The sequence below is a fragment of the Mus caroli genome, unplaced genomic scaffold, assembly GCF_978045245.1.
Source record: "Mus caroli unplaced genomic scaffold, Mus_caroli_1 scaffold_4, whole genome shotgun sequence".
NCBI classification, from domain to species: Eukaryota; Metazoa; Chordata; class Mammalia; order Rodentia; family Muridae; genus Mus; species Mus caroli.
This window is the reverse complement of record NW_028227259.1, coordinates 7,106,535-7,134,126: the sequence shown is the minus strand read 5'-3', so window position 1 is coordinate 7,134,126 and position 27,592 is coordinate 7,106,535. Positions and strand designations below refer to the sequence as shown.

Genomic DNA, 27,592 nt, shown 5'->3' with positions numbered 1-27,592 from the left:
GGTACGACATAACTGAGCTTTCTTGGCTGATACCCGATACCCCAACTCACCCAGTTCATTCAGGAGCTTCTAGGAGGGCCAGAATTTCTTCTTTGTTTTTGATGTCTCTGTCTTCAGCCAACCGCAGGGCTTGGGTTAGTGCCAGGAGTTCAGCCTTCTGAGCCGAAGTTCCTTCTGCCAGAATATCAGAGCAGTGATGAGTCAACAAAAAGCTCTGATAATATGTCCATCAGTCAGGGGAACAATTGGATCATGTTTTCCAGAGCATTAGTCAGCCATCGGTCAGGGGGCTGAACCACACTTTTAGGGCATGTGCCAAGTTTTGTCTCAGAGTCAGTTTATCTGCGTCCTTGACCAGAAGCCACTATGTGCAGACAAGCAGGTCATCTTACAGTCACCAGGTCTAATTTTTACAAGTATGCCACCGGTCTTTTTCAGGGTCCCAATCTCTGAGTAAGAACCTCTTTGGCAATACTTTTGTTCTCAGTCACATCTAGGAGTCCCAAAGTTAGGGACAACATTAGGGCAGTCTCAATAGCATCTAAGGCCATCCAAGGTTGTTCTTTATTTTTTATACGAAGGGCTGTTTATTTTTTTAATTCAGCAAAACCTGGAATCCACAGTTTGCAAAGGCCCGCAGTGTCCAGGAACCTTTTAAACTTGCTTTGCACTGGTCAGTGGAGGAATATGAAACACAGTCTCTTTTTAGCTGCTTTTAACAGGTAGGCCACCGGTCTCTTTTAAGGACTCAGCTTCTGTGTTAGCACCCCTTCTGCTTTTTCTTTACTTTCAGCCACAAACAGGTGAAGGGTTTGGTCATGAGGGGGGGCTCCTCTTCTTTTTGTTAGGGCAGTCTCTCACTCAGTGCTCTTTTTCTTTAACAGATAACAGTAAACACTTTGATCTTCAGCCAAAAGCTTGCTTTTGTTGCCGGGTACTAAGTTTTCTAGCTTCCCTGACTTTTGTGACCAGCATTTCATTTTTCTTATCTTTTTAGAAAATTTTCTGGCTCCTTATTTCTAGTCTTTGTCATTTTTCTCTCTTTGCTCCTATTTCTTAACTGCAATGGAGATCTCATATAATGTCTCTCTCTCTATATATATATCTTTTTGTTCCTCTTTTTTGTCTTTGCTTACTTTGAATGTTATCTAATTATTACATCTATATTCTGTCACTTAACTTTTTTCATAGTTTACCTCTCTTTACTGTTAGGTCAGATTGTCGGGGCATTAGTCCCACAGAGACGAGACCTCATCAGAGCCTGGCAGTTAGACCCGTAGGTGCTCCTTACCTTGTATATCTCCCTCACCGGAGCTTAAAACAGATTCACTGCTATCAGCTCAGGGCGATGCCTGAGAAGAGAAAACACATGGGGCAGAGAAGGGAGTGCAGTTCTCACATCAGACCACTGATATTTCAAAATGAACACAATTTTTTTCTCTGTTAACAAGAGACAAGATACAGAGGGCAGGAGAATGAGCCTTCCTCCCACCCAGGAGGCAGGCAAAGGCTGAAAACAGATCCTTTGATGTGAAGAGCCCAGCGCTGAGTCTCCTCCGAGCGCAGGAAGCGGCGTAAACTCCTGGGAGTGGCAAACAAACGCTGGCAGGCAGAGGCAGCAATTTAACTATTTAACTACCTGATAGATACCTGGTGTTCTCTGCACTGTCTTTGGGGAGGGAGCACGCAGTCAGGCAGGCACAAGGGAGTGCGGGTAGACTCTGGGGGGGGCCAAAGGAGGGACGGCGGCTGTAGTCGGCCCCTCCCCAGCTGTGGCAAGCTTCACGGCCACTCCGGGACTGGCAGGCGGGGGCTGGCAGGCCGCTGCACTCACTATCAGCATTTTACAACTCACTCGCAGGGCACAGACAGCCTCCGTTGCTGCTGTGTCTGCAGAACTCAGAACCTCAGCACCACTGCGGCAGCTCTGGATCTCAGAGCTCTTTTGAGCAGCCTGGGGAGGACCGGCCTGGTGGTTTCCTTTCCTTTTTTAAAACCATTACTGACAAATTCTGTCCTGACGTCAGTCCAAGTCTACAGTCGACAAAGGGTCAAACACTATTTTCTGACGGGGTCGGATTCCACATTGACTCCTTTTCCTGATAGGGGTGGGATTCCACATCCACTCCCGCTCTGGCAGAGAGAACGCTCTCTCTCTCACTCTGCCAGGCAACAGCCAGGTCTTTTTGACTGTTCAGTACCCTGGGCACTCCTTCCAGGGTCTCCCTTGGAACATCTTTTTGGGGTGCAGACTGTGAGGCCATAGACAGTCGTCCTCTCACAGCCACTGCCAGAATAAACCCACAATCTCAGAATACACAAATGCAGCAGTTCCACACCTACACACCCAGCAGACTGTCCCATTTCTAGAATAATAGCAGACACAACAAGAGTGGACACGACAAAAGCAGACACGAGACTGAGACAAAAAGAAAAAACCAAAGCACGAGGTGGGACTCGAACCCACGATCTCGCAACCTGAAGCACGAGGTGGGACTCGAACCCACGATCTCGCAACCTGAAGCACGAGGTGGGACTCGAACCCACGATCTCGCACAGAGGCACGAGGTGGGACTCGAACCCACGATCTCGCAACCTGAAGCACGAGGTGGGACTCGAACCCACGATCTCGCAACCTGAAGCACGAGGTGGGACTCGAACCCACGATCTCGCACAGAGGCACGAGGTGGGACTCGAACCCACGATCTCGCAACCTGAAGCACGAGGTGGGACTCGAACCCACGATCTCGCACCCTGAAGCACGAGGTGGGACTCGAACCCACGATCTCGCACAGAGGGGTCCACTAAGCGTCCTTAGTCCTCCCCTTGTCCTCCTGGGACGTCTCCCAGGGCGCACAGACGGTGGACACCTGGACACGTCTGTCTATCCACACCCTGCGCTCCTACCCGGAGCGCGGTCTCACTGTGCACATTGCACACTGAGCGTCTGCAAACCCGAAACTGCGATCGCACCAGATACAGAATGGCCTTCCTGGCCTCTCAGAGACAAACAAAACACAGACACCAGACCAAAACAGAACAGTAAATCTTACTTCTGAGTGGGTCCAGGACTTCTGGGTGGTCGCGCTGATTCCCGGCCCATGCACCAAATGAAAGACTCCAAAACTCCCAAAGGGAGGCACTTACTCAAGCCTCGGGTCAGCCGCGCACCCAAGAAGACACTGAGACCGGTACTTAAGATGTATAGAGAGTAAGATTTAATACAGCAACGACAAGAAAGCACATAAAAGCACATAAACCAGAGCCCTATAAAGCAACAGCAAGCAAATACATGAACTAGAGCTCTGGGGTCGAAACCCACACACCCCGCATGGTGTAGAGGGGATTCGACCACTAGCCCAAACTTTTCACAGGCTTTTATAGGAGAAGGGTAAGGGGGGAGCAGGGCAGGGAAAATACAGGTTTTACGTCACTAAGTGATTCAGCCAAGGGTTTTTCCAAAGTGCTTTTGCAACCGCGTCCCACACTTTGGCCATGTACTTGATTCATTGGAACTGAGGTTTTTACTCACACCCTTATCTCAAAAATGTCCCTGGCACAGTCCTTAGTTAGGAGGGGTAGGACTGGGTTCGTTCCAGGAAATCCTTATCTCAGAAATGTCCCCGGAACAGTTTTCATTTGAGAGGGGGTCTGACTCTGGTGTGAGAGTTCAGAATGTACTCTGGGGTGAGAGTTCTGGTGGTCAGTAATTTTCCTCTTTCAATCGACTTCCAGGCTAGAATGTGCCATCTATCAAAACCAAAATAGAACACCCAACAGATAAAATAACTTAAAGCCATTTTCTTTTAATTGCATCAACTCCAATCCTTCTGCAGGTTACCATGCTGACTGTACACACATATACAGTTTGTCTGGTTGTCGCATTGGTTGTGTGTCCTGTGTGAGAGCTTAGCTTTGACAGAGTTAAGTCTAAACAAAAAAGAAAGGCCAGTTCACTTGGGAGTTTTAATAAAGGAGGTAGAAAATGTGGCTCAGCAATTGGCCCTGTAGCCTCTTCCATGGCTCAGCAATTGTCCCTGTAGCCTCTTCCAAGGCACTGTTCATAGAAAGTGAGGGATGGGATCAAGGAAGAAGAGTAGGAAACCAAACCCAGGCAGATTTTATGTAAAAGCATTTGGTACCCATGGCTATCATGGTAGGTCAGCAGTGGTCTGGTCTCGGGATCCTGCTCTATGATATGGTCCAGAGATATTCTACAGCGATATCTAGGGTCAAGTGTTCTCCAGGCAGAGGGTCTCTTCGCAACATCAGCATCTCATTAGATGACAGCTGGCCCAAAGATGCTGGCACATGGGAGTGGCCGTTGAATTGTTTTGGTGTTTTCTTCATTAATGAGGCCTTGCCATGAGTTTCTGGAGAGCAACCTGTAGTCTTGGCCATAGCTAGATTGTTTCTTGGCCAAATGTAACCCAGCTCTGGTACTAGAAGTTTTATTTGGTGACAAGATAGTCCCAGTTAGGGCTTTCCCTGTTATTTGACAATTTCATTTAGATCCCTTTCATATATTTATATATTTTTAAAGCTTCTCCTATATTAGGTTTTCATGATGTCTATTTTTAAAAAGTGGCTATTATTCCAATGTGTAATATACCACATTTTTTTCATCAGTTCATCTGTCGAGGGACCTCTATGTTGTTTGTAATTTCTGGATGTTATAGAGCATCAATGAACATGGTTGAGCAAATGTGTCCATGGTAGGATGAAGTGTCCTTTTGGGAATATGCCCAGGAGTAGTATAGCTGGATCTTGAGGTGGATCGATTTCCATCTTTCTGGGAATCAGCCACACTGATTTCCATAGTGACTGTACAAGTTTGTGCTCCCAGTAGCAATGCATGAGTGATCCCTCACTCATGAGGGATCTCCAGCATGAGCTGTCATTTGTTTTATTGATCTTATCCATTCTGATGGGTATAAGATGAAATTTCGAAGAAGTTTTGATTTGCTTTTCCTGATGACTAAGGATGTCGAACAGTTAAGTGTTTCTCAGCCATTTGAGTTACCTCTTTTGCGATTCCCTGTGCCCCCTTTTTAATTGGGTTATTTGTTTTCTTGATCTCTAGTTATTTTTTGCCTTTGAGTTCCTTATTGACTGATGATAGCTGCATGTAATCATGATGTAAATGTTGTGTAATCAATATGTAACTATTAGATTACTGCAGACCAGAGATATAGCATATACAAAACCTTGACGGCAGTCCCGAGGACCAAAAGGCAATAAAAATATATTTAAAAATCCCCATTCTAAACAATAATATATTCTCTCTCTCTCTCTCTCTCTCTCTCCCTCCCTCGCTCTCTCACTTTCTCTCTCTTTCTCTCTCTCTCTTTCCTTCTCTCCATTCCCCCTTCCTTTCTCTATCTCTCTCTCATTTGATACTGGTTCTTTCTATATAGTTCAGGCTGGCCTGAAACTTTTAATCCTCATGCTTTTGTACTGCTAAGTGCTGAGATTCCAAAAGCACATCTGGCTTTTGAATTAGTCATAACAAAGAATGAGATTCATACCTCAAGAGACATTTCAGCATCCCTCACTGGGAAATGTGACCAGACGATTCCTCAGCACTTCTGCATGATCTCTGTCCCTCTCCCCTTTTCTTCTCTCCCTCTCTCTCTCCCCATCTCCTTCACTCCTCTCTCCCTCTCTTTTACCTTTTCTTTCCCTTTTCCTCCTTCCTTCCCACTCCCATGTACAGACACACACACACACACACACACATTTTTGTAAACTTCATCTTGTTGTGTTTTAGAATTCCCTGGTGGGGTTTCTTAAGTAGCTATGATGCCTGTTTTATTGATGAGCAACCTGAGATTCAGAGCATGTCTCTCTTTAAAAGAATGCTTGGGATTATGAATATGTATCAAGCATATACTTTGAAAAAGATATGGTCTGCCTGATTAAATAAGACAGAAACAGGCATGCAGGAAGAGAGATAAATATTTAAAAATTAAAATATCTAGAAGTTAGCAGGGAATAGTGAGAAGCTGTCTGAAAAAGCTTTGGGAGAATGAGACATTTCAAAAGCAGTGGCCTGTCTGAAGTTGAAAAATTACTGCATTTCCATTTGAAGACGCAGGGGGCAAATGGCTGTGATGCTGATGCTCTGTTCAGTGGGTTTCCTGCTTTGTGATTTTGTCCTTTTCTAATCCAGGCCACGTAAATTCCTTTTAGGTTATCATCTCAACTTGTTTATAATGAGTTGTCTTTTTCTTTTGAGATCGTGTGGACTAATAAAAGTTTCAGCACAACTTTAAATTTCAGAAATAAATGGTAGTTTTGAGTTTCCTACAATAAAATTTCAGTATTTTTTTATCCAATTAAACCAATTAATAGATACAAAGATGCAGATTTTCTTTTAAATAGTATTAATTATTTAAAACTAAACATCTGCATGATTATGACTGTTAGTGTATTCAACAGTATGAAGTAAGTTTGAAGCACAATGGTTATTTCTTGAACAAATAACAGTGAGAAATAGCACTATGCCTGGCAGACAAAGTGCCCATCTCTGTGAGGAGACACTGGAATTTCTCCTTCCTGCAACATCTGACTTAGATTATTGGATATGATATATAATACTTCCATAGCAGCTGGTTCCTTAAAGTCACATGAAGGTCTAGAGAAACTTCAAACGTGGTTAGACTTGAGAAAGTTGGTGTGAAGTCGGTGAGTGTGATTGACACATGTGATTCTAATTTCATATACACACAGATACACACCATAGCATTTGTGTGGAAATCAGAGGACAACTTTTTTTTTAATTATTTATTTTCTTCATTTACATTTCCAATGCTATCCCAAAAGTCCCCCCATACCCTCCACCCCCAATTCCCTACCCACCCACTCTCACTGCTTGGCCCTGGCGTTCCCCTGTACTGAGGCAGATAAAGTTAGCAAGACCAATGGGCCTCCTAGAGCACTGATGGCCGACTAGGCCATCTTCTGATACATATGCAGCTAGAAACAGGAGATCTGGGGGCAGGGCGGGGTACTGGTTAGTTCATATTGTTGTTCCACCTATAGGGTTGCAGACCCCTTTAGCTCCTTGGGTGCTTTCTCTAGCTCCTCCATTGGGGGCCCTGTGATCCATCCAATAGCTGACTATGAGAATCCACTTCTGTGTTTGCTAGGCCCTGGCATAGCCTCACAGGAGACAGCTATATCTGGGTCCTTTCAGCAAAATCTTGCTAGTATATGAAATGGTGTCAGCATTTGGAGGCTGATTATGGGATGGATCCTCGGTTATGGCAGTCTCTGGATGGTCCATCCTTTCTTCTCAGCTCCAAACTTTGTCTCTGTAACTCCTTCCATGGGTGTTTTGTTCCCAATTCTAAGAAGGGGCAAAGTGTCCACACTTTGGTCTTCGTTCTTCTTGAGTTTCATGTGTTTTGCAGATTGTATCTGATATTTGGGTATTCTAAGTTTCTGGGCTAATATCCACCTATCAGTGAGTCATATCTTGTGAGATCTTTTGTGATTGGGTTACCTCACTCAGGATGAGGCCCTGCAGGTCCAGCCATTTGCCTAGGAATTTCATGAATTCATTCTTTTTAATAGCTGAGTATTACTCCATAGTGTAAATGTACCACATTTTCTGTATCCGTTTCTCCATTGAGGGGCATCTGGCTTCTTTCCAGCTTCCTTGGTTCCATACCCAATGTTGGGATGCCCGGATCTCAAGGAAGCCATGGTTTCATATTTTGAGCAATCTTTACACTGTGTGTAATTATGGTTGTATAGATGTTTGCTCTGCCAGCAGTGTGCAGGAGTTGCCAATTCACATGTATTCAACTTTTTTGTCTTTTTTTTTTCCCGAGGCAGGGTTCCTCTGGAAGATTTGTGAGGGCTTTAGGATCTCTTTCAGTGTGAATGTAGTAGTAATGATGCTTTGGAGACCCGCAGCAGAGCTGTAGGGCTAAGCTGTCTCTGTCCACTTTATATTTGCTTATGGATTCCAATGGACACTCATGGCTTATCAGTTCTGTTGCTACCTCTAACTTGATCAAACATATCTATTGGTCACGTGCAACAGGTCAGATCCTCTGGTCCTTGCTCTGCCTTCAGGACCATTGACTTCCGGCTGACAGGTAAACCTGGAGCCAGCCAGCTGAATTGACATTCTCACGGTGCATGAAGGTTCTCTAAAGTCTGCTGTTGCTTCTCACATTCCTTGGTAATCACCAGCACTCCATGGATCTTTGATCCAGGGGCTCTGAGTCCTGTGGAGAGGAATACACTGGGCCACGGCAATTGTGGGACTGGTGCCCAGCATGGGTGTCCCTACATGGCATGGGCAGAATGAACATAGGCAGAACTCCTTGCCAGAATTGGCATTCAGTCCTCAAGGAAAAACGTTTTCTTCCTTCCTTCCTTCCTTTTTTCCTTCCTTCCTTCCTTCCTCCCTCCCTCCCTCCCTCCCTTTCTTCCTTTCTTTCTTTCTTTCTTTCTTTCTTTCTTTCTTTCTTTCTTTCTTTCTTTCTTTCTTTTCTTTCTTTCTTTCTTTCTTTCTTTCTCTCTCTTTCTCTCTCTCTTTCTTTCTCTCTTTCTTTCTTTCTTTCTTTCTCTTTCTTTCTTTCCTTCTTCCTTCCTTCCTTCCTTCCTTCCTTCCTTCCTTCCTTCCTCCCTCCCTCTCTCTCCCCCTCCCTCCCTCCCTCCTTCCTTCTCCCCCTTCCCTCCCCGTCTCTCTCCCTTCCTTCCTTCCTTCCTTCCTTCCTTCCTCACTCCCTCCCTCCCTCCCTCTTCTCCCCCTTCCCTCCCCCCCTCTCTCCCTTCCTTCCTTCCTTCCTTCCTCTCTCTCTCTCTTTCTCTCTCTCTCTCCCTCCCTCCCTCGCTCTCTCCCTCTCCCTCCTTCTCTCCCTCCTTCTCTTTCTTTCTTTCTTTCTTTCTTTCTTTCTTTCTTTCTTTCTTTCAACTAGTTCATTAATGGATGCGCAGCACATACACATGAGAGGTTCAGAGAATAACCTGAAGGGGAGGTTAGAATTTGCTCTTATTTAACATTGCAATCAAGAATATAAATTTGTGTAAAAATGACAAGTCAACGAGAAGGCACTTTGAGCTTCTGAGACAGCAAATTATAGGTAGACAAAAGGGGTAAAAAAACAAAAAAACAAAAAACAAACAAAAACAACAAAAACAAAATACCAAGTTGAGTTAGTGCGGTAGGTGGGTCCTTCTGGTGCCTCCTGAGGAGGTTAAGTCCTGTGGAGTCAATGATTGACAGCTGTGGAAGAAAGAGCGCCACATCTACCTGTCCACATGACATCAGCACACAAGGCATGGCCAGAACCCCTTTGACATCTGCATTCTAATGGCCACAGACTCAAAATAATTTTACCAAGTTGGCCTACAAGCATGCCTTCTATTGTCCTTCGTTATTCTTGCAACTTTCTCTAGCTATCCTGGTGGAGTCACAGCTCTGCCACTCCACTGAAACCACCATTCTTCCTGAGATCTGAGCGAGCCTCCTGTGTCAGCCAGCACTGTGCACACTTGAGCAATCATGCCTCATCCAGACCAAGAGCCTCCCCTTTGTTCAGCTCCTGTTGTAAGACTCCGGGGAGCCTTAGCTTACCAGAGACCCCTGAGTGAACAACATGGAGCCTGGATGGATGCAAAAAGCAAGAGGAATTTATTGTTCCAGTGCACAGGGTTTATCCCAGACCTAAAGGAGAGGTGCCGACCCCCAGTGTCCATTCAGTGAGTTTTTATATTCCAGGGGCAGAATAAAGCATCAGCAGCTTTTCCTCTACTTTCAACCTGTGATTTCAACAGAGCCTCCCAATGGCAAAGTCACCTGGAATTCCTACCTGGCTCTGTGCTCTTCTGCTCTGGTCTGTATCTTCAGCACACTGCTCTCCACTCTCTGGTATCATCATCCTCCAGGGACCACAGTGCCTGCAAGAGCACTGGAAACACACAAAAGGAAGGGCCCTGTTAGGAGAAATCTCCAGGACCCATGCTGGTCTGTGCTGGCACAGGCCTTCAGGCTGATTCTTCCAGAGTAATCCATTGCTCCATTCACACACCCTTTTCTAGCACCCTTGCCCAGCCTCAGGACACTGTCTTCTGCTGTCAGCATGTCAGGACTCCACTTAGGAGGGAAGACAGGATTGGATTTTTCTCTAAGACAGTATCTACATTGCCACCAAACCCCTGAGCATGGATGCTAGTAATTTGTTGAGGTAAGGGGACAGTTTTAAAAGTACAAAATAACCATGGGCTTTCCCACCTACACACCAGTTCCTGAATAATTACTTGGAGGCTTATTATTAATGTAAAAGGCCTAGACCACAACTTAGGCTTGTTTCCTGTCTAGCTTGTAACATGTTTAACCCACTAAAACTATACTATATCTGCCAAGAGGCAAATGACCTCTCCTTGATTTCCTGTGTCAATCTTCCTTGGAGTTTGTCCAGAATAAATCTCCCACTTCTGACTATCTCCTGTAGTTCCAATCGCTCTACTGGAACTCCTCCCCCCTCCCCCCCTCGATTTCCTGGCCTTTGCTAATAAGTTTAACTCCCTGCACACAGGGTGACTCACAGCAGCTCTAATTTCAGCTCCATGTATACATCACCTCTGTCCTCCGTGGCTACTTTTACTCACATGCATTTGAAAAAGTTGCATCTCTGACATTTATGGTAACACCACCTTTAGCTGTCTATAGAATTCCACAAAGGAATCTGATGGAGAGTACAAGCCATGAGACTCAGAAGACAAAACCCATACCTTAATAGAAATAATTGTAACCAAGTAGATTTCTTTATGGTGTGCTCTAGAGATAATCTCTTGTGTACTGTCTGGAGGTAATATATGTCAATTAAAAGATGCTGCTGTGAGTCTCATCAGCCAGTGCCTAACTCTGTGATGAGGGTAGACCAAGTTACCATAATCATAGAAAGATAACAACTGTATCAATGAAATAAATTATTAATTTTTCCAATGTCAGAAGGTGATAGACAATTATTTTTGGTTATAGACTGACTTCTTTTTTTTTCTTTTTTTAATTAGATATTTTCTTCATTTACATTTCAAATGCTATCCCCAAAGCCCCGTATACCCTCCCCACGACCTGCTCCCCAACCCACACACTCCTGCTTCCTGACCCTGGCATTCCCCTGTACTGGGGCATATAATCTTTGCAAGACCAAGGACCTCTCCTCCCATTGATGGCTGACTAGGCCATCCTCTGCTACATATGCCACTAGAGACACAGCTCTGGGGATACTGGTTAGTTCATATTGTTGTTCCTCCTATAGGGTTGCAGACCCCTTTAGCTCCTTGGGTACTTTCTCTAGCTCCTTCATTAGGGGCCCTGTGTTCCATCCAATAGATGACTGTGAGCATCCACTTCTGTATTTGCCAAGCACTGGCATAACCTCACAAGAGATAGCTATATCAGGGTCCTTTCAGCAAAATCTTGCTGGCATATGCAATAGTGTCTGCGTTTGGTGGTTGTATATGGGATGGATCCCCCGGTGGGGCAGTCTCTGGATGGTCCTTCCTTCCTTCTCAGCTTTGAACTTTGTCTCTGTAACTCCTTCCATGGGTATTTTGTTCTCCATTCTAAGAAGGAGCAAGTGTCCACACTCTGGTCTTCCTTCTTCTTGAGTTTCATGTGTTTTGCAAATTGTATCTTGGATATTCTTAGTTTCTGGGCTAATATCCACTTATCAGTGAGTGCATGTATAGGCTGACTTCTAATTTCCCCAGGTCTCTAATAGAAGGCAAATGTTGTACAAAACACTCAAATGATTCCTTAAATGGAGCTCATATTTCCCTTCAGTCTAGTTTAGAAACCAAGAAGCTGAACAACCTCTTGTTTCAGCATCTTCATAATTCTATGTGATGCCATAGTTAAGAGGTGATTGGGAAAGGGAAAGTTATTTGAATCCTAGTTATTCATCTGCTGCATTTTCTATTTGTGTATTTTTTATGTACAGATATAATCTCAGTTCTTAGCCCAGACTGGCATGGAATTTTTCTATGTAAACCTCAAATGGTGGTTAAAGGAAAATTGGGCACTTAATGTACAAGATTGTATCTAGATCTTTGTCTCTGACTGCATAAAAATCAACTCCAAATAGACTGAAGACCTTAAAGAAGATCTGATACTCTAAAATTGATATTAGAAAAGTAGGGGAAACAAACTAAGGTCATAGCATAAGTTAGCATTTGTGAATTGAACTGCATTTTTTCCAGGAAACATGGCAAACCATTGATAATTGAGTTGTCATAAGTGTCACCATAGGAAACAAGCTTGGACATTACCAAAGGACAAAATAATTTGCCAGCATGTGAAATGGAAACCCTAGCACAGTGCTGGCAGAGCAAACATCTACACAACCATCATAAGACCTCGTGTGGAGATTCCTCAAAATGTTAATGCATGTCTCCTGGGAGGCTCTTCCAGTGCCTGGAAAATACAGAAGTGGATGCTCACAGTCATCCATTGGATGGAGCATAAGGTCCCCAATGAAGGAGCCAGAGAAATACTCAGGGAGCTGAAGGGGACTGAAGCCCCAAAGCAGGAACATCAATTTGAACTAACCAGTCCCCTCAGAGCTCCTTGGACCTATACCACCAATCAAAGAAAACACATGGTGGAACTTGTGGCTCTGGCTATATTTGTAGCAGACGATGGCCTAGTTGGTCATCAATGAGAGGAGAGGCCCTTGGTTCTGCAAAGGCTCTATGCCATAATATAGGGGAATGCCAGGACCAGGAATGGGTTTGGGTGGGTTGGGGAGCAGGGGAAGGGAGGAGGGGATAAGGGATTTTCTGAGGGGAAACCAGGAAGGGGATAACATTTGAAATGTAAATAAAGGAAATATCTAATAAAAAAGAAAGGAGAGAGGGAAGGAAGGAAGGAAGGAAGGAAGGAAGGAAGGAAAGAAGGAAGGAAGGAAAAGAGAAAGAAAAAGAAAGAAAAAGGAAAGGAAGGGAGGAAGGAAGAGAGAGAAAGAAGGAAAGAAAGAAAAGAAAGAAAAGAAAGAAAAGAAAGAAAGAAAGAAAGAAAGAAAGAAAGAAAGAAAGAAAGAAAGAGAAACAAAGAAAAGAAAAGAAGAGAAAGGCAAGCTCTGGAGTCAACCAGTGTGCAGAGAACTGATACAGAACTCTACACAGTTCCACACAACACCAAGAGGATCTGCCAGATGGCACATGCTGGCTGCGCTTCCTCAGGAAGAGACACAAGCTTGTTTAGAGTTTCTTTCAACAGTGATTTTGGTTTCAGGAAGCCAGGGCTCCTGTCATCTTGGAAACCTCTCCATCTCTAGTTCATGTGGCAGCACAAAGCATCCCTTCTGCCCTGAAGAAAGCTCTGCCATCTCAACAGGATATGAGTGGCTGGGCAGAAATACAAGCTGTGGGTTACCCAGATTTCAGGCTACAAAACACTGTTTTGTGAACAGAAGTCAGGACCCTGGTGAACATCTCCATACCCAGTTATAAAGAGATTTTGAAGACACTGAGATAGGACAACTGCAGAGGGAATTAGAACTCATATGAATTGATCCAAACCAAGTCCTTTCACAAGGTGGCTACTCTACCTCCACATGTCTATTGAGAGAGAATGTATTTGGGCTTTCAAATCCAGGAGGTGCAACCTGTCACAAAAGTACCAAGGATTCTGAGCAGGAGGGTCAGAAGTCGGTAGCCAGCCTAGGCTACATAGCAAGACTTTGTCTCATAAAAAATAAAGGAGAGAATTGTGCTTAACTTGAGTAGACTTGAAAGACATTAGGCTAAGAAAATAATCTACCAAATAGAGATCAATATTGCCTAATTGAAGCCTAAAACACAAATCTCCACTACTGATAAACAATAGCATGATGGAGAGATGTTTGCAGGATGCATTCTAGACAGTATGTAGGAGGAAGAGGGCAAATATGTAATGCACAGGGTGAACACCACAGTGCATCATGAAGATCAGTGTGCTCTCACCACTGGAAAAGTGGTGTCTTTGGAAGACAGACATGTTAGCTTGTTCCAGTATGCAGACGTTTATATAGATATAAAATAGGACACGGTAACACACAGTTCAAACACAAAAAGTTTACTGTAGATTAAAAAAAAAATAGTCTGTGTATTCCGAGTTGTTTAAACCATACAATTTGTGTCCAGGTTCCAGCATCTGATATTCTTGGAGACACTTGTGCCTAAGCAGATCTTAAACCGAGATCTCTGGATATCCTCGATGGTTGATATTCACTCAGACACACAATGCCTAAAATCAGAAATCATTCACCCTTCAGTATCCAGGACCTTTTTAAAAAAATTATTAGATATTTTCTTCATTGACATTTCAAATGCTATACCCAAAGTCCCCTATACCCACCCGCAACCCTGCTCCCCAATCCACCCATCCCCACTTCCTGGCCCTGGCATTCCCCTGTAGTGGGGCATACGATCTTCACAAGACCAAGGCCTCTTCTCTTATTGATAGCAGACTAAGCCATCCTCTGCTACATATGCAACTAGAGACACAGCTTTCAGGGGTACTGGTTAGTCCATATTGTTTCTCCTATAGGGTTGCCGACCCCTTTAGCTCCTTGGGTACTTTTTCTAGCTCCTTCCTTAGGGGCCCTGTGTTCCATCCAATAGATGACTGTGAGCGTCCACTTCGGTATTTGCCAGGCATTGGCATAGACTCATAAGAGAGAGCTATATCAGGGTCCTTTAAGCAAAGTCTTTCTGACATATGCAATAGTGTCTGGGTTTGGTGGTTGTATATGGGATGGATCCATAGGTGGGGCACTCTCTGGATGGTCCCTCCAGGATCTTTTTTAAAGGCCATCTTCATGGTTCATTTCTGCAGGAGACCATAAACTACCCAAAGGAAAACCTTGCTGTCAGACCAGAGGGTCTTACTTGTTTTCTTTTTTTTTTTTTTTTGATTTTTAATATTTTTATTACATATTTTCCTCAATTACATTTCCAATGCTATCCCAAAAGTCCCCCATAGCGCCCCCCACTTCCCTACCCACCCATTCCCATTCTTTTGGCCCTGGCATTCCCCTATATTGGGGCATATAAAGTTTGCAAGTCCAATGGGCCTCTCTTTCCATTGATGGCCGACTAGGCCATCTTCGATACATATGCAGCTAGAGACAAGAGCTCCGGGGTTCTGGTTAGTACATCATGTTGTTCCAACAATAGGGTTGCAGATCCCTTTAGCTCCTTGGGTACTTTCTCTAGCTTCTCCATTGGGAGCCCTGTGATACATCCAATAGCTGACTGTGAACATCCACTCCTGTGTTTGCTAGGCCCTGGCATCGTCTCATAAGAGACAGCTATATTTGGGTCCTTTCAGCAAAATCTTGCTAGTGTATGCAAAGGTGTCAGCGTTTAGAAGCTGCTTATGGGATGGATCACTGGATATGGCAGTCTCTAAATGGTCCATCCTTTCATCACAGCTACGAACTTTGTCTCTGTAACTCCTTCCCTGGGTGTTTTGTTCCCAATTCTAAGAAGGGGCACAGTGTCCACACTTTGGTCTTCATTCTTCTTGAGTTTCATGCGTTTAGTAAATTGTATCTTATATCTTGGGTATCCTAAGTTTTGGGCTAATATCCACTTATCAGTGAATACATATTGTGTGAGTTCTTTTGTGATTGTGTTATTTCACTCAAGATGATGCCCTCCAGGTCCATCCATTTGGCTAGGAATTTCATAAATTCATTCTTTTTAATAGCTGAGTAGTACTCCAGGAAATAATCAAACTCAGGGGCGAAATCAACCAAGTGGAAACAAGAAAAACTATTCAAAGAATCAACCAATCAAGGAGCTGGTTCTTTGAGAAAATCAACAAGATAGATAAACCCTTAGCCAGACTCACCAGAGGGCACAGGGAAAGCATCCTAATTACCAAAATCAGACATGAAAAAGGAGACATAACAACAGATCCTGAAGACATCCAAAACACCATCAGATCCTTCTATCAAAGGCTATACTTGACAAAACTGGAGAACCTGGATGAAATGGAGAAGTTCCTAGACAGATACCAGGTACCAAAGTTGAATCAAGATCAGGTTAATGATCTAAACAGCCCTATATCCCCCAAAGAAATAGAAGCAGTCATTAATAGTCTCCCAACTAAAAAAAGCCCAGGACCAGATGGGTTTAGTGCAGAGTTCTATCAGACCTTCAAAGAAGATCTAATCCCAGTTCTTCACAAACTATTCCACAAAATAGAAACAGAAGGTACTCTACCCAACTCATTCTATGAAGCCACAATTACTCTGATACCTAAACCACAAAAAGACCCAACAAAGATAGAAAACTTCAGACCAATATCCCTTATGAATATTGATGCAAAAATCCTCAATAAAGTTCTTGCTAACCGAATCCAAGAACACATCAAAACAATCATCCATCCTGACCAAGTAGGTTTCATCCCAGGGATGCAGGGATGGTTCAATATAACGAAATCCATCAACGTAATCCAGTATATAAACAAACTCAAAGACAAAAACCACATGGTCATCTCGTTAGATGCGGAAAAAGCATTTGACAAGATCCAACACCCATTCATGATAAAAGTCTTGGAAAGATCAGGAATTCAAGGCCCATACCTAAACATGATAAAAGCAATCTACAGCAAACCAGTAGCCAACATCAAAGTAAATGATGAGAAGCTTGAAGCAATCCCTCTAAAATCAGGGACTAGACAAGGCTGTCCACTTTCTCCATACCTATTCAACATTGTACTTGAAGTCCTAGCCAGAGCAATTCGACAACAAAAGGAGATCAAAGGGATACAAATTGGAAAAGATGAAGTCAAAATATCACTTTTTGCAGATGATATGATAGTATATATAAGTGACCCTAAAAATTCCACCAGAGAACTCCTAAGCCTGATAAACAGCTTCGGTGAAGTAGCTGGATATAAAATTAACTCAAACAAATCAATGGCCTTTCTCTACACAATGAATAAACAGGCTGAGAAAGAAATTAGGGAAACAACACCCTTCTCAATAGTCACAAATAATATAAAATATCTTGGCGTGACTCTAACTAAGGAAGTGAAAGATCTGTATAATAAAAACTTCAAGTCTCTGAAGAAAGAAATTCTAGAAGATCTCAGAAGATGGAAAGATCTCCCATGCTCATGGATTGGCAGGATCAACATTGTAAAAATGGCTATCTTGCCAAAAGCAATCTACAGATTCAATGCAATCCCCATCAAAATTCCAAATCAATTCTTCAACGAATTAGAAAGTGCAATCTGCAAATTCATCTGGAATAACAAAAAACCTAGGATAGCAAAAACTCTTCTCAAGGATAAAAGAACCTCTGGTGGAATCACCATGCCGGACCTAAAGCTCTACTACAGAGCAATTGTGATAAAAACTGCAAGGTACTGGTATAGTGACAGACAAATAGACCAATGGAATAGAATTGAAGACCCAGAAATGAACCCACACTTGTTTTCTTACAACAGGTTCTTATCCATGATCATGCTTGGAAACAGGTCCTGCTCTGGCTTCAACTATTAAACACTTCATATTTCACTTTGGCTCCACTCAAAACTTACTTGGTGGAATTTACCTTTTAAGCTCTCAGATGCCCTGGGGTAGTGTGCACCATGACATGATCTGGCTTCACATGGCTCCTATGAAGATGAACTTGTTAATGTTTCAGATAAGGGTGTAGACAAGGCAATACAAATTTGGAGAGACAACTAGAGTCACAAAAAATATGATAATACTTTGTTTGGAATACAGATTCTCACCATTTCAACTAATTTCAAAAGCAGCAAAAATGCCAAAGGAATGCTCTTCTCTCTCTCTCTCTCTGTCTCTCTCTCTCTGTCTCTCTCTGTCTCTCTCTCTCTCTCTCTCTCTCTCACTCCCCATCTCTTTCTCTCTCACTGTGTGTGTGTTTGTGTGTCCGTGTGTGTGTTTGTGTGTCCCGGCATCCAACAATGGGAAATTCCTCCCTGGCCCTCTCCTGTATCTGTGTGCATCCTCAGTAGGCTGCTCTTCACTCTCTGGTATCAGTTTTCAGGGAGCACAGTGCCTGTAAATGCTCTTCAAACAGACATAAGAAAGAGAGATCTTAGTAGAAATCTTCAGGACTTATGCTTCACTGTGCTGGCCCTGTGCTGGCATGGGCTGTCAGGCTGGTTCTTCCCGAGTGCTCCACTGATCCCTTCCCCCACCCTCCTCCAACACCCTGGCCAGGCTCAAGACACTGTCCTCTGCCCTCTACATGTGGTGAAGTTACTCACAAAGGATACCGTGGGATTGGATTTATCAGTGATAATACATTACCACCAACCCCTAAGATGTATATTCTTGTAACCTGTTTATTTCAAAGCATATCATTTAGTCCAGAAAAGTGTTCAGTGAGTGCAAGCATTTGCTACCAAGGGTGGGGACGTTAATCCATTCCCTGAGACAGATAGGGTGTAAAGACAGAACTGACTCTGGCTGGTTAACTTCCATGCACATACAGTAAATAAATATTTTTTCTTTAAAGAAATTGACATTATTTTAAACAAAAAACCTAGAGGTAGAAGTGTATTGTAGTCTCTCCACTTACCTGGTACCATGGCTACCTCCATGGCTCTTTTGACTCAGAGCCAGGCAGGCCTCTGTTGTTGGTCAGGGTGCACTGCTTTGGATTGGCAGGCAGCAACATAAAGTTCGCAGGCCTCTTAGAAATCCGTTCCTTAGGGTCTTCCAGGCCCGTCTTCGAAAGGGGGCCTGGGGCGCAGTCTGACACCTGTCATGGAGGTGTCCCTGGAGTGTATTTCGGGAGGATGGTCTGGACTCTCTCTGTTGTAGAGCAGGACCCTCACCCTTGGCCTCCTTCCTGGATAATGGAGGTGATGTAACTTGTGTGTTCATGATGTCCATTTGTCCAGGTGTAGTAACAATGTGGAGCTGTCCCATGAGGTTTGGATCTTCCAAAGACTCTCCAGTAGATATTTCTTCCGAGGTGTAACTGATCTCTGTCTCCCAGATGCTCTTCATGTACTGAGCCTGTCCCATGATGTTTGGATATTCCAAAGACTCTCCAGTAGATATTTCTTCCGAGGTGTCACTGATCTCTGTCTCCCAGATTCTCCTTATGTAGTGAGCCTGTCCCATGAGGTTTGGATATTCCAAAGACTCTCCAGTAGATATTTCTTCCAAGGTGTCACTGATCTCTGTCTCCCAGATTCTCCTCATGTAGTGAGCCTGTCCCATGAGGTTTGGATATTCCAAAGACTCTCCAGTAGATATTTCTTCCGAGGTGTCACTGATCTCTGTCTCCCAGATTCTCCTCATGTAGTGAGCCTGTCCCATGAGGTTTGGATATTCCAAAGACTCTCCAGTAGATATTTCTTCCGAGGTGTAACTGATCTCTGTCTCCCAGATGCTCCTCATGTAGTGAGCCTGTCCCATGAGGTTTGGATATTCCAAAGACTCTCCAGTAGATATTTCTTCCGAGGTGTCACTGATCTCTGTCTCCCAGATTCTCCTCATGTAGTGAGCCTTCTGGACAAGCTGGGGGCTGATGCTGTTGAGTGGAGTTGTCTGCTTCTTGAAGCAGTTCCGGGTGGGTGGCATAGAGTGGCTCATTGTAGTTCTCTTTACCTTCTCAAAACTGACGGTGGAAAGGATAGGCATACTAGTTGCCCTCCTTACTTCTACTTGGTTTTTTATGGTTGGCTCTGTGTTTTCCAACATTCTATCACACGGCCTTGGATCTGGTTTTTTTGTTGTCTTGTCTTCCTGTGGTAAATGTTGTTGTTGTTGTAGCATTAAATAAGTAGCCATCACCGAGTTGAACTTTTTCTCCCGCAAACTTTCTCTTATCTCTTCTGGATTGTATCCCAGGAAACGCATGAGTTTGATTATACTGGGGTCCGGGTGGCTTTCAGTGTTCTCTCCCATGGAAGCGGGAGAAGCTTCGTTGTCATATTTTAGCCACGTGAATCTGGCAATCTCTTGGACTGTTGGCCTCTCTCCAGGGTTGATAGTTAGCAATTTGGCTATCACATCCCAAAGTTCTGGTGAGAGACTAAAACTCCTAGAGTACTTTCCTTCAAAGATCTTCTGCTTTGTTGCTTCATAGCCATATCCCTTGAAAGGGAGGTGCCCTGTGGCCATAAAATAAAGAACCACCCCCAAGCTCCAGACATCAGTGGCCCGACCATCGTACCCTCTACCTTGCAACATTTCTGGGGCACAGTAAGGGAGGGTTCCACAGAACTTGACCAGCTTCTGGCCCGTGATTATCTTGGTGCCCAATCCAAAATCAGCAAGCTTTACATCTCCTCTGTGGTCCAATAAGATGTTTTCTGGCTTTAAGTCCCGGTGGACAATCCCTTTCTGGTGACAATACTGGAGGGCATACACCATCTGTTTAAACAGTCTGTGGCACTCCTCCTCTGCTAGATAGCCACACTCTTCAATTCTACTCAGCAGCTCTCCTCCCACAGCATGCTCCAGAATGATGAAAATGTTTCTGGAGGTGTCGATTATTTCTAAAAGTTTAATAATATGGGGATGATCAAGGGATTTCATGATTTCGATTTCGGATTGCACAAGGGGGTTTCCCCTGCTTTTGGGGAGGATTTTTATTGCTACTTTTGTTTGTGTGGGGAGATGGCTCGCCAGTTTTACCTCTCCAAAGGATCCTTGGCCAAGGGTTGTTAATATTTTATAATTTTCTGTTATGGCGAATTCGCCAAAGGGGTTGGACCTGAGGTCCTCACATGCTTGCCACCTCTTCATCATTGCTGATAAGTCAATTGTTTTGTGGTCAGTGTCCACAACACCTAGGGATGCAAGAAAAAAGGGAAGTAAAAGTGGGTCTAAGAGAAACATTTATAGCCTTAAATTCCTGTGCTAATACAAACACAAAAGTTGTCCAAATGATCTAATGATGCATGTCACAGTCATAGAAATATTAGAACAAGCAAAATCCAAAAGAATTAGAATCAAGTTCAGAATATGAATTGATGAAATGAAGACAAAAATAATACAAAGACCAATGTAACTGTCTTAGTTTGGGATTTTTAGCTATGAATAGCCTCCATGACCAAGGCAACTCATATTAAAGACAATACGTATTTGAAGCTGCCTTACAGGTTCGGGAGTTCAGTCCATTATCACCAATGTAAGAATATGGCAGCATACTGGCAGGCATGAAGCAGGAGGAGATGAGAGTTCTACATCTTCATCTGAAGACTGTTAAGAGAAGACTGTCTCTTCTTAGAAGTTAGGAGTAGGAGCTCAAAACCCACCTGGACAGTGGCACACTTCATCCAACAAGGTGATACCTGTTAATAGTGCCACTCCCTGGGCCAAGCCTATTCAAAACCACTCTGGTAACAAAGACTTGTTTATTCTAAGGATAACAATAACAAGTAATCTTCCCCAAGATAACTCATAGAAATTGGAAGATATACATTAACAATATTAGGGAGAAGATAATGCAGTATACAGTGGAATATACAAATGGAATCCAGACATCCAAACAATCAGTAGGGAATCTCTTAAAAATGTTCCAGTGAAGTGGAAAAATCTAGAAAAAAATTGATGAACCTCTAGATACACATTAAACTACCAACTAAAACTAAAAAGAGGGAAAACATCCAAACTGAAGACTGTATGAGTCAGAGGCAGTTGATGGCAAAAAGCTCCAGTGTTTTCTGGGTAAAGGAGGGAGTTGCACATATGAACTCACAGCATTGTGACCTGCTTAGGCTCAAGTCAGTCAAAATCTCATGAAGAGGGGAGGTGGACAGGAAATCACACACCTAGCTGATGAGCCCTTCAAAACTGATAGCTGTCAGGAGAGCTATCAATTTTAAGGATGTGGCCCCTTACGGATAAGGTTGGACAGACTACTCTTCAGTGGAACGCCACATACCTGAGAGTATGAAGACAAGAGAAACTGTACTGGATGGCCAGACACAAAACAAACGACCCAAACCAGGATAGTAGGAAATGCCAAGTGGAGGATCTGGGTGGAGTTAGGGGAAAGGATAAATACAACCAAAATATCATGTAAAATTCTCAAAAATTGCCGGGTGTGGTGGCGCACGCCTTTAATCCCAGCACTCGGGAGGCAGAGGCAGGTGGATTTCTGAGTTCGAGGCCAGCCTGGTCTACAAAGTGAGTTCCAGGACAGCCAGGGCTACACAGAGAAACCCTGTCTTGAAAACAAAGAAACAAACAAATCTCAAAAATCAAATTTCAAACAAAAATGCAAAAAGATTTAAATAGTAATTTAAAAGAATTTCTTAACAACAATAAAAATAAGAAAAGGCCAGACCAGACAAACTCATTGGTGATTTTCATCAAATCTTTAAAGAAGAGCCCACACCAGTACTTCTGAAACTATTTACTAAACTAGAAAGAGGAGCAGGAGCAATCAAGATTCATCCTTAGAGAATGTATTTCGCAGATACTGAGGCCACATGGGCACAGTAACAAGAGTCATAGTAACATAGTCAACACCTGTGAACACAGACACAATAATCCTTAGTCTGAGAGCTTAATGCCTCACACAGAATTCAACAGCCCTTCAAAGGGCTTCCAAACATCCTGATCAAGATGGATTCATCCAGTCCTGCCAGGGCTGCAACAACCACCACCGATTGACAACGCTGCATAGAAATGGAAGGGCAAAAACATCCAGTGGAAGAAAGACAGCATTTTCAACAAATGGTGCTGGCACAACTGGTTGTTAACATGTAGAAGAATGCGAATAGATTCATTCCTATCTCCTTGTACTAAGGTCAAGTCTAAGTGGATTAAGGAACTTCACATAAAACCAGAGACACTGAAACTTATAGAGGAGAAAGTGGGGAAAAGCCTTGAAGATATGGGCACAGGGGAAAAATTCCTGAATAGAACAGTAATGGTTTGTGCTGTAAGATCGAGAATTGACAAGTGGGACCTCATGAAACTACAAAGCTTCTGCAAGGCTAAAGACACCATCAATAAGACAAAAAAACCACCAACAGATTGGGAAAGGATCTTCACCTATCCTAAATCAGATAAGGGACTAATATCCAATATATATAAAGAACTCAAGAAGGTGGACTCCAGAAAGTCAAACAACCCCATTAAAAAATGGGGCTCAGAACTGAACAAAGAATTCTCACCTGAGGAATACCGAATGGCAGAGAAGCACCTGAAAAAATGTTCAACATCCTTAATCAACAGGGAAATGCAAATCAAAACAACCCTGAGATTCCACCTCACACCCGTCAGAATGGCTAAGATCAAAAATTCAGGTGAGAGCAGATGCTGGCGAGGATGTGGAGAAAGAGGAACACTCCTCCATTGTTGGTGGGATTGCAAGCTTGTACAACCACTCTGGAAATAAGTCTGGCGGTTCCTCAGAAAATTGGACATAGTACTACTGGAGGATCCAGCAATACCTTTCCTGGGCATATATCCAGAAGATGTCCCAACCGGTAAAAAGGACACATGCTCCACTATGTTCATAGCAGCCCTATTTATAATAGCCAAAAGCTGGAAAGAACCCAGATGTCCCTCAACAGAGGAATGGATACAGAAATTATGGTACATTTACACAATGGAGTACTACTCAGCTATTAAAAAGAATGAATTTATGAAATTCCTAGCCAAATGGATGAACCTGGAGGGCATCATCTTGAGTGAGGTAACACAATCACAAAGGAACTCACACACTATGTATTCACTGATAAGTGGATATTAGCCCAAAACTTAGGATACCCAAGATATAAGATACAATTTGCTAAACGCATGAAACTCAAGAAGAATGAAGACCAAAGTGTGGACACTGTGCACCTTCTTAGAATTGGGAACAAAACACCTAGGGAAGGAGTTACAGAGACAAAGTTCTTAGCTGTGATGAAAGGATGGACTTTTTGGAGACTGCCGTATCAGGGATCCATCCCATAATCAGCTTCTAAACGCTGACACCATTGCATACACTAGCAAGATTTTGCTGAAAGGACCCAAATATAGCTGTCTCTTGTGATACGATGCCGGGGCCTAGCAAACACAGGAGTGGATGTTCACATTCAGCTATTGGATGTATCACAGGGCTCCCAATGGAGAAGCTAGAGAAAGTACCCAAGGAGATAAAGGGATCTGCAACCCTATTGTTGGAACAACATGATGAACTAACCAGTTCCCCGGAGCTCTTGTCTCTAGCTGCATATGTATCAAAAGATGGCCTAGGCGGCCATCAATGGAAAGAGAGGCCCATTGGACTTGCAAACTTTATATGCCCCAATATAGGGGAATTCCAGGGCCAAAAGAATGGGAATGGGTGGGTAGGGAAGTGGGGGGCGCTATGGGGGACTTTTGGGATAGCATTGGAAATGTAATTGAGGTAAATATGTAATAAAAATATTAAAAATTAAAAAAAAAAAAGAATCACATGCTCAGCTGAAGAATGGAATTGTCATTTAAAAAGAAGATCATGGATCTGGAAATCACCCCGTAGTGTTTAACAAGCCAGTGCAGAGATACTGGCTCTCAAGTGCTGAAGCATAGTTAGGGGAAGGGGCCTGTAGTAAAAGGGATTCATTAGGAATGGAAAGAAGAAAGAAGGGACTGGGGTACAGGTTCTTAGATTAGGTGAATATTCTTAAAGTACATTATGTGCATATTCAGAAATGTTTTAGGGAACTGTCCTACTTTATGCTTAATGTTTATTAACAAAAACTTTAAAAAGTAAATAAATGGCAATGAAAATGAGTAGGTAGAAAAAGACAAACTGAAGATAATTAACGATGATAATTTAAACTATGTAAAAAAGAAAATCTAAAATCAAAGACAAACTAAAAAAAAAGAAAAAAGAAAAAAAGGAAAACTAAAACCATTACCTGCAAACCTCAAGCAGTAAAGTGAGAAAAGGGCTCACCTTGTCAAAGTCCAAGCAAGTTCACCAAAATCCGAGTCCAAAAATGTAACCAGTGTCCAAATAAAACAAAAAACCTTCGCCAAAATCCGAGTCCAAAAAACGTAACCAATGTCCAAGTCAGAAAAAAAACCTTCGCCAAAATCCGAGTCCAAAAAACGTAACCAATGTCCAGTTCAGAAACCTTCGCCAAAATCCGAGTCCAAAAAACGTAACCAATGTCCATTTCAGAAACCTTCGCCAAAATCCGAGTCCAAAAACGTAACCAAAGTCCAATCCAAATTTTCCCCAGAATCCAAGTTCAAAATTATCACCACAGTCCACGTCTCCCAAACCACCACCAAACCACTCTTCGCACCAAAAGGACAAAAACCAGCCCTGGGCAGTACATTTTATGGGCAGGTGTCTGTCATTTATCACAGTGGTTCTTTGTGAGGTCAGAGCAAAACATGGACCAATGAGGGATGGCCACACTCCTGTCCCAGAAGACTGTATTAGCTACTCTGCAGTCACTGCTACCAAGTGCCCAACCAGAAGCAACAGAATGGTTTATTTTGGCTCACACTTTGAGGGAACAGGGAAAGCATGATGTAGAGTGATAGCATGTGGCTGTTCACACAGTACTGCTGGTCACCCCATATCCAATGCCAGGTCAGGAAATTCCTTCCTAGAGCTAGGAGCCTACCTTTTAAAGCTAGATTCCAGCTTCCCTTCGCAGTATTACCAGCTAGAGACCATGAGTTCTGACACAAGTGTCTATAGGGGATTTTTTTTTTAATTCAAACCACAATAAGAACTGTCTCCACTCTAAAGGTAATAGAAACAGTAGTAGGAATAATGATAATATAGGCCCCCAAACCTTTATGCTTTAATGGGTATAGACTCTGGTTGCAGGAAACATTTTAAAAAGAACCAACAAGTTCCCGCACAACTGCCAGGCACCTACAACTCTCTGCCCCGTGGTACCTGGCTGGCCAGTCACTGGCAAGCAGTGGCCAACCTGTTTCTATCCCATGGAGACTCTCTGACCCAGGGCTCTTGAAATGTCTCCACCCAGCTTGATATGTTCCCACAGGCAGGATCTGCCATTGAAATGGGGAGACTAGTCATTATTACATCTTGTCCTCATGCTAAAACCTTCCAAAAAGCCTAATTCTCTCCTGCTTCCTCTCTTTCTCTGTCCAACTGGGAAGTCCCTCTTACTTGCTCAGTTATTGGCTCCTTCATTTATTAAAGGATTGGTTCACAAGAAGTCACCTGGGTATGTGACTCTTCCTTGTCCACAGCCCCTCCCAGGAGAGCAGAATTACCATCAAAATACAAAACAGCACCAGGCCCATCCACAATAGACTGATATTTACCAGTAAAAAAGTGAACAACCCAGAGGATGCTCCTATGTCCTTTGGGAGTAGGACCCAAAATCTGTGCTAACAACTGTCTCTTACAGACCTCAACATATCTATGTTCAAAGTAGTCATTTCTCTCTATATACTTGCTGTCCAAACTATGCCCCTCAATGTTGTTGTCCTGTCACAAAATATTCTTTTTCAAACACCCTAGAGCAAGTTACTAAAGTATGTTGGACTTAGAGGAAGGGAGTTTGGTCATAGCTTCCCCAAAAGACTCTTATTAGATTTCTCATCAGAGACCTAGAAGCCCAGGAGACAGAAGGCAGACATCTTCGTGATGATCCAAAAAGAAGAACATCAGCCTAGAATCATACAGACAGCAAAAGCTGTAGGCATGGGAGATAGAGAATCTTCAAATATCAAAATCTCATCCTGTTCTACAACAAAGTGCCTTATACTGAGAAACATATAAACAACAGAAATCCATTTCTTGTACGTTTGGAGATTGGTAAGTTAAAGAACAGGATATTCAGGATGTTTGATGTGTATTGAGTGCCAGGATGCTAAGGGTATACAAGGCCTTTTATTTTGCTCTAACATGCTATTTTGTTGTATATTCTCACATGGTCCTGGGAAATGAAACTCTCTTTCATTTCTTTTTCTTTTCATATAGACAAGGTTACAATCCCCTTTCAGCTCCTTCAGTCCTTCCCCTAACTCTTCCATAGAGGTCCTCTAGCTCAGTCCAATGTTTGCCTCCTCTAAGTATCTCCATCTATGCCAGTCAGATGATGGTTGAGCCCCATAGAGGATAGCCATGTAAGACCTATGTCTGCAAGCACAACACAGCATCAGCAATAGTGTTGGGATTTGGTGTCAGGCCCTATTCTATAGGGGACACATTCTTTCATGATTGTGAACACCTGGGTTGCTACCACAAAGGTCTCAAATCGGGCTGAAGATTCAACATAGATTTTTGTGAGCCACATGTTCCAACATCAGGCCCCAAAACTAGAGCTGGTTATTGTCACAGTACCAATACCATGCAGGTTTTATCTCTATTGCTCTGTAGTACAGCTTGAGGTCAAGGATGGTGACTCCCCTAGAAATTCTTTTATTTTTGGGAATAGTTTTCCCTATCCTGGTTTGATTTTTGTTTGTTTGTTTTTTTTAAATCCAGATGAATTTTAAAATTGCTCCTTCTATCTCTATATCTATATATTGCTTTTGGAAAGATGGTCATTTTTACTATGTTAATTTTACTGATCCTTCCGCGGGATCTCTGCAGAGGGCCCTAAGGTCCCCAGAGGACTCTCCATGCTGCAGGCACCCTAGGACACCCGGGACCCTGGGAT

General features: G+C 43.2%; 2 pseudogenes across 1 annotated transcript in view; one reads left to right on the top strand and one right to left on the bottom strand.

Moving 5' to 3' along the window:
* The window catches only part of LOC147004907 (protein DBF4 homolog A-like), a 386,595-nt pseudogene that overhangs the window by 84,225 nt on the left and 274,778 nt on the right, over positions 1-27,592 (top strand). The window lies entirely within an intron of this gene.
* Positions 17,574-24,933, bottom strand: LOC147004913 (sperm motility kinase X-like; annotated as a pseudogene).